General features: G+C 41.0%; 1 pseudogene; it reads left to right on the top strand.

Annotated features, from left to right (window-relative positions):
* The first annotated feature begins 611 nt into the window (after nt 1-611).
* Nucleotides 612-1762, top strand: LOC104467787 (annotated as a pseudogene).
* Nucleotides 1763-8088: the final 6326 nt, after the last annotated feature.

Here is an 8088-nt window from a genome sequence, read left to right as displayed (position 1 = left end):
CTTCTGCAGACATCTGAAGACGTCCTAAAACTGGTTTTCTGCCTTTGAGTCTATTGCCCTTTAGTTACATTCCAGCAGTCTCAAATGAACCTTGAACGGCATCTTTGTATTGCTAAAACCTGTATATCTTTTCAACTATTAAAACACAATTGTTTTGGTTATGAAAATAGGAAATATGTGAAAGCCATAGAAGTTTTTAAAGAAGTTCTTGTAGTTCTGGATTGGGACCTTCTGAAGAGAATTCTGATCTGTTTTTTTTTTCTTCTCTGCAGTAGTTTTATTGCCCTGAGATGCAATCCCAAAACTCATGCTATGAGATAAATCCTTTAATGTTTGCACAGTTAACAAAACTCTGACTTTTTTTTTATTAAAGACTGTTTACAGAGCTTCTTTACAAAAGAAAAGTTTGTTAGGTTTGCTAGTTCTTTCTAGTAATCGTTGACACCTAACTATCTTAACGTTGAAAAGCCTAGTTGTAACTTCCAAACATAGTGAAATCTAATTCCATATGTAAATTGTATTTAAGGAAAAAGAAAATTAAATTTCTATTAAGCTTTAAAAAAAAGAGGAAAAAACGTATGTGTTTTATTTCTTTCTTTCCTGTGTTTTAGTAAACCACTCTACAAAAGCAGAGGCACTGGATTCAGCAGTGACATCAACAAAAGATGCTGAAGAAATGAAGAGTGTTACATGTGTAGAAGAACAGAGCAATGGTCTCAAGAAGGCTACAAAGGACACTTGCACTGCAAATGGAGGTACTTCTCTTAGCAGTGAAACATCTGAATGGGGTACAAACTCTCGTGATAAAGTTAATGCCCAGGACTCCTTAAATGATAGCACTGAACATGAAATGGACAGTGAAGTCACTAGTGATTTGACAAATACAAAAGAATCTCAGATTTTTTCAGAACAAGTTGATAGAACAGAGAAAGAGCAGCAACAAACTCAAGACAAGACAACAAATGACTTGGACTTTGAACTGTCTAGTGACAGTGAAAGTGATGGTGGATTGGATACCAGAAAGTCATCCACTTCTGTATCAGACAGTGAGAATGAGGAAAAGAGAAGCTGGAAGAAATCCAAACACCCTCTGCAGGATGAGAATTTGCAGAAAGGGAGTTGCACTGATGCGAGTGAAAAGAAGGATGGTCTGGCGAACCATTCTGGGGACACACAATCTCTGCCTAGTGAAAATATTCAAGACAAAACTGATCTTGAAGCCCAAGAAGAAAGTGAACGGGAAAGCCTTAGTGATTTAGGAAATGGGTGTGTAGACAAGAAAGAAGCTGAAACAGAGTCTCAGATCAGCGAACAGTCTGGATTTACAATGGGTGAGTCCTTAGACCAGAGTATGGAGGAAGAAGAGGAGGAGGATGATACAGATGATGATGACCATTTAATGTACCTCGAAGAGATCCTTGTGCGGGTTCACGCTGATTATTACACAAAGTATGATAAATACCTGAAAAAAGAGATTGAGGAAATTCCGGACATCAGGAAAATAGTGCCAGAACTGAAAAGTAAAGTGTTGGCAGATGTAACAATAATATTTAGCGGACTCTACCCAACAAACTTCCCCATTGAGAAAACCCGGGAACACTATCATGCCACAGCGCTTGGAGCTAAGATTGTGAAGAATCTAGTACTGAGCGCTGATGATCCTGACAAAGCAACGCATCTCATTGCAGCAAGGACAGGTAGGCAAATGAGACTCGAGTTTTCCACCAGCTTTTTTTCCTTTCACGGTTCATTCATGCCATGAACTGTTTTTTGTATAACCTACGGGCTTTGATGTAACTGCGATTAGAATTGAAATTAAAGGGAAAATTCTCCCTAAAACAATTAGGAGCCTTTTTTAAAGGCTTTTTTGCTGCTTTTTGATCAAGTGTGGCTTTTGATTGTTAAAAGGAGAACCTGGTAAATAACCACTGGGGGAGTGTGTCATATCTCACTTCTTGGTGAAGAGTTGGTGTTACTGAGTCTTTGGCTGTAAAAGATGTTGGACAGAAACTTAACATTTGTGTCAGCAAAAAGTTTCTAATGATCTTGCTATAAAGTTACAGCAATGCTTTGTTTTTCAGTTTCTCCCCTTGGTTCCCTCATTGTTGACCTTTTGAAGTTGCGTGGAATCTAAATATCTGATAACGAAAACCCTGAAACCCAAAAGTGAAACTGCATGGTTCACATCATCTGAAACTTATAGGTAGTTTTAGGACATCTTTATATGTCATAAGCAAAGAAATATACATCTGCCACGTGTTGGATTACTTTTTTCTTGACTGCTGTTCATGTAAGCTTTCAGTACATTAGAAACATCTTTGTTTTATCAGCTTGTATTATAAGCTGAGGGAGGAGAGGTGGGGAGGCACTCTTTATCAGGGAGTGTAGTGAGAGGACAAGGGGTAATGGGGATAAGCTGAAAGAGGGGAGATTTAGATTAGACATTAGGAAGAAATTTTTCACTGTGCGGGGGGTGAGGCAGTGGCCCAGGGTGCCCAGAGAAGCTGTGGATGCCCCATCCCTGGAGGGGTTCAAGGCCAGGCTGGATGAGGCTTTGGGCAACCTGGGCTAGTGGGAGGTGTCCCTGCCCATGGCAGGGGGTGGCACTGGATGGGCTTTAAGGTCCTTTCCAACCCAAACCAGTCTGTGATTCTAACTAACAATAAGGCTGTGTATTTGCTAGGCTAGTGTAACTTGCCTCACTTTCCAGTTATCTGAATGTACGGTTCTAGTGACAAAAAGCACAGGTAGCTTTTATTGCAAGGTTGGTACAGTCAGCTGTAGCAAGAAGGGGCAGCAGTATTGACGTTTTCAAGGAGCATCAGGATAAAAACTGCACCAATGTACTTGCAGTGAAGTGGCAGGTTTGTATTAATTGTCCTGACATAGATATGCGTTTAAGTAGTAAAAACAACCTAAAACCAGAAGCAGCTGGGATTGGTTTCGTCAAGATTATCTGGGATTCTGATTTGTGAAGGTGTGGTAGTTGAAATAGCAAATAGGAAGTGTTGAAATAGGTGGATGCATCAGTTTGGGACTCTGTGGTTTGACTGCAGCTGCTGAACAGCTCTTTTATAACTGCAGGAATGGCAGTACTCTTATCAGCAAAGAATTGCACAAGTTTGTCATACTTCATTGGAGACATAATAGCTGTCAGTGTAACTTCCATGTTTTTCCGATTTTGAACTTAAAATGCTTCATTTCAAAGCTGCTTCATCTAACTTGTGCTATAGATGGCTTCTGAATGTAGTTGTACATTCGATGCGACTGTTATATGATGTAAAATTGGCAGGATGAATGTAAATGAGAAACCCCCCCCCCCAAACATGCGTTTCAATAGAGGAAAAAATGTTGAAATAACATTGTGTTAAGGTACACAGCATGTTGTAATGAGAAGCAGTTGAGGCTTTTTTTCTGCTTGTTTTTGGGACATACAGTTTGAGAGGTGTTGTAATTTATATGGATACATGTACACATCCTCGTGTTCTGCTTATATATGTACATTATTCACTACCTGCACATTCTTAGTGGATATCCACTAATGTACACCTTAGTACAAAAAACTATTTTAACTTCAGGTTTTTATTGCATTAATGTGCTTTTACAATATTTGAATTGAGTTTATTAACACATTGAAAATTAATTTTCAGTGCTCTTTTGAAAAATAAATTTCAGGGCAGTTCATATTTTTCAGACTTATTTGCAAGACCTAGACTCTCCTTCAAAAATAGTCATTTAATGTTGATGTTGCACTTGGTACGTAAAATACGTTCAAATATTGCCTAATAATTAAAGCAAGATACCTTAAGAAGAATACTATTTCTGAATTGTTGGGATGAAAAACCTTTTGTCAGTGTGTAGAAGCTGACCCCTGCTTTTGGTAAGAAAAGAGCCACACTAAAAGAGGTAACTTGGTACTCTTGACAACAGCAAGGCTATTGTCATCTTTCATCATCACTTAATAATTATTTCTGTAACAATGGCAGTGAAATAGGGGGATTTAGAGTGACAAAACTATATTCTCCAATAACCCTTGTTTGTAACATTCTCATGGATTGCTTGTGGTTTTGTTTATTTCAGCTGAAGACTAGATTTTCTCACCTCTGGTTAGATGGGAGTAGGTACTCTGCTTTGTTATAATTTCATGACAGAAGCTCTGAAGTTTCATCAGAGATTTCTGAGGATATAAATATATCCTGTCACAGCTGGATTTGTGATAATTCAGCTGTCAATGTGATTTTCATACTGATTGTTGTGAGGTTAGAAAGCAAATTCTACAAGTCCCTATGATGGCTGGTAAGCCATACAACTGCTGCACCTCTGGCTGCCATGGCTAACACTTGAAGCACTGCTTGATGCCTACTTGCTGATGAAAGGGGGAAACAAAAGTGTGTTGCTTCTTGAGTTTTATTCAGAAGTCAATGACCTGAGACCAGACAATGTCGTTCTGCTTTTTTTCTTTTTCTCTTTTTTTTCTAATGCGGTTGTGAAAAGGTGGTTTTAAAATGTACGTGTCAGTTCAATATTTCTGGATGACCCCATGAACAACAGCAGACTTGGGATTCAGACAAGCGAGTTACCTTACTTTTGTAAATGAATAAGCCTTTATTCTGCATTAGCTGAGCTATAGTAAATGGCCCTTAATCTGCAGCAGCAGTGGAGCTAAATAGCTTTTGAGTTGTGAAGACAGGAATTAATCAGAAGAAATAAAAAAAGGGAAGAAGTCAGTGTGAGACAGAGTACCCCCTAGCTTTTGGAGGGACGGGTTTTCCCCCTATTCCATTCATAGCCTGGTGTATGGAGTGAACAGCTAGTCAAGACCCTTTTAGATTGTGTTTACAGCATTCTTGCCAGCCTATTGCTGCAAATAATTTACATTTCTTTTACTCTTTGTATATACTTTTGCCTTTCTCTGTAGATAGGCAGCTTGTTTCTCCACAGACACAGATATTCTGAATTCCGAAAATAAGTCAGTCCTTGTTCGTGGAGAAAATTACATTCTATAGAGAGGAAAATACTATCTACCTGAAGCACTAAGACAGAAGCATCTTTTTGTATCATCTAACCAGCTCTCATAAACCTGAGTGAATGAGAAAAGGCAACCCTGTAGTCCTTTCCACTTACCTATAGGCTGCATCTGCTGTTTGCTCTAAGCAACAGTAAACTGGGTGATGGGTTGTTACAGCTGTGTAGGCGCTTGGCTAAGCAGTTACAACCCTAGTTCATAAACCTTGTTATGTTCCTTCCTGAACAAATGAAAGATACTGTGGTTGATTTTTGTATTGAGTTTTTGCTGGTGGAGCAGATAAAGCTGTTCAGGTCACTTAAAAATTATTCTAGGGGGGTAGGAGCGGAAATATGTCAGTTTAGGCCCTGAATTTTTCTTTTCTTTTTCAAAATATATTCAATTCTGTGTCTTTTCCTACACTTTGAAAGCTATATGGAGTAATTTTGTTACTTTTGGTGACTTAGCCAGTGTCAAGTTTTGCTTAATATCATTAAATATCAGGTTACTGAAAATGCCAGTTGTACTATCAACTGTGGCTCCTTTTATTTATCCTCATCTACCTACTTAAAAACTGCTTGCTCCTGGGTCTGGCTCTGAGGTACTCTGCGAGAAGAGAGCTGCCAGCTGGTGAAATCTTGTTTGCCTGTCCAATGACTTGGTGTGAGGTGTTCACTGGACTAGCAATGATCTGGTCGACAGCCGGCTGAACAGGAGCCAGCAGTGTGCCCAGGTGGCCAAGAAGGCCAACGGCATCCTGGCCTGCATCAGCAATAGTGTGGCCAGCAGGACTGGGGCAGGGATTGTGCCCCTGGACTCGGCACTGGTGAGGCTGCACCTTGAATCCTGGGGTCAGTGTTGGGCCCCTCACCACAAGAAGGACATTGAGGGGCTGGAGCAGGTCCAGAGAAGGGCAACGGAGCTGGGGAAGGGTCTGGAGCACAGGTCTGACGAGGAGCGGCTGAGGGAGCTGGGGGGGTTCAGTCTGGAGAAGAGGAGGCTGAGAGGAGACCTCATCACTCTCTACAACTGCCTGAAAGGAGGGGGCAGTGAGGTGGGTGCTGGGCTCTGCTCTAAAGTAACAAGTGATGGGACAAGAGGAAACGGCCTCAAGTTGCACCAGGGGAGGTTTAGGCTGGATATTAGAAAAAATTTCTTCACTGCAAGAGTGATGAGGCATTGGAACAGGCTGCCCAGGGCAGTGGTGGAGTCACCATCCCTGGAGGGGGGCCAGAAACGTGTCGATGTGGTGCTTGGGGACATGGGTTAGTGGGTTGGGTGGTGTTGGGTTGACGGTTGGACTTGGTGATCCTTGAGGTCTTTTCCAACCTTAGTGATTCTATGATATGTCCCCAGATTTTTTTTCTGAAGAATGTTTTCAAAGTGCATGTTTCTGAAAAAATCCAGGTAAACACTGTTCTAAACTCAGCACGGACCAGGTAAGCGTGTTGCTTTTGCTGTCAAAGCACAGGGCAGTGTTAAAGCTGAGCTCCAAACATAGCCTCTGAACATTTCCTGATCACTTCATTCTTGTAGGACAAAACACTGAGGTCTGTGCGACTTGTCTTAGGTTGATCTTGCTGAAGAAGAGCTTCAGGATTTGATTATAAATAAGATTTATATCTATAAAAACAGTCTCAAGAGAAAGAAACTTTCAGTGATCAGATGTTCCCAGCAGTGTCTGGCAACCTGGTTCCAAACTGCCATGAGGGTGTGTTGACTTTGGTGTGTTGGAATCAGGAGAGTGTTTTTAAGGGGACTCTGGTGGTCACTCACCATCATGTATTTGCTCTGTCCTTGCAGAGCCTCCAGCCCGCACTCCGGGTTCCTCATGGGTGAGATGGGAGTGTGCAGTCAGCTGAGCACTCGCGGGTGTTTGGCCCAAAGGACCAGGCAGAGCTAATCCAAAGCAAAACTCCCCGAAATGCATATGGGGTTGGCATTGCTTGTCCAGCACCCTTTTGATCTGCAGATCTCCCTGTTGGGCTGCAATACTTGGTAATGCGAACGTAGCCAAATACGCAGTGTGATATTTCTTCTTAGTCTTTTTAAACATACAGCTTAGGTCTTGTTTATCTGTGTTGCTTAAGTGCCTAGTGTGCTTCATGCTTTTGGATAAGACAAAACAAACTGCTGTGGTGAAACTATATGTCATAGAAAACAGCTGTGGGAGTTATTGTTGCATTATTGATTTTGGTCACTTTTTTAGTAATGAATTGTCAAGATTAATAGGAGGCTTTTTTGTGTTTTCAACCTTTGTTTGCAAGTTCACAAGTAGAATTGATGAGTCCCTTCCCCAGGTTTGAAAATAACCTTTTCCCAATATTATGTGCTGTATTATGGCTGTATCCATCAGAGGGCAGATGTGATTAATTCGGACCCCAACTGCTTCATGTGGAAAGGCTTATGTGCCTTTTCAACTTTTTGTAACAATTTTAGACTAGAATTTGAAGTTTAAAGGTGATTAGAGGAGAATAATGCAAAAAAAATAGTCCAGAAAAAGAGGCTTTTCTCTAAGCAATTTTTAGCCCAACTAGGTGATTCAGATGTTCCTAACTGCAACTGAAGGACTGTTGCTTGGATGGATTAAAATATTTTCTGCTGTTTCTTCTTAATAAGCATGCTTCCAAAAGGGGAAGTTACACCAGGGAAAGGGAGAGAAGGCAAGGATGGTACGTATTGCAGTACTGTTTCTCCTACCCAGTTAAATCTGGTGTTCCACCAAATCTTGCTCTAAGAACATCATAGGTGCGAAATCTTGATTTGTGAAGATGTCAGTTACAAATCCAAGGCAGTGCCTGAGATGACACAGCTGTATTGGTATGTGCAATTTTCGGTGTGCTGGAGCATGCAATAGGCAGCTGTGTGTTAGAAACGGGGAGGGAGCAAAAGCCTTGGTGTTACGGAGGGGAGAAAGGTAAGGTTTGAGCCTTGGGAAGTGTGTTTGGTTATACCCTGGTTTTCATGTCACCCACTTTAATTTTATGCTAATGGCTTGTACTTTTTGGAGTTTTTTCAGAACCTTCAGTTTCGTAGAAAAGAGTGCCTTTCTGGCTTTCGTATTTAAGGCTCCTGTTGCAATC

The sequence above is a fragment of the Pterocles gutturalis genome, unplaced genomic scaffold, assembly GCF_000699245.1.
Source record: "Pterocles gutturalis isolate BGI_N339 unplaced genomic scaffold, ASM69924v1 scaffold42949, whole genome shotgun sequence".
Classification (NCBI taxonomy): domain Eukaryota; kingdom Metazoa; phylum Chordata; class Aves; order Pterocliformes; family Pteroclidae; genus Pterocles; species Pterocles gutturalis.
Note: the sequence above shows the minus strand (reverse complement) of the source record. Positions and strands in the feature narration are given on the sequence as shown.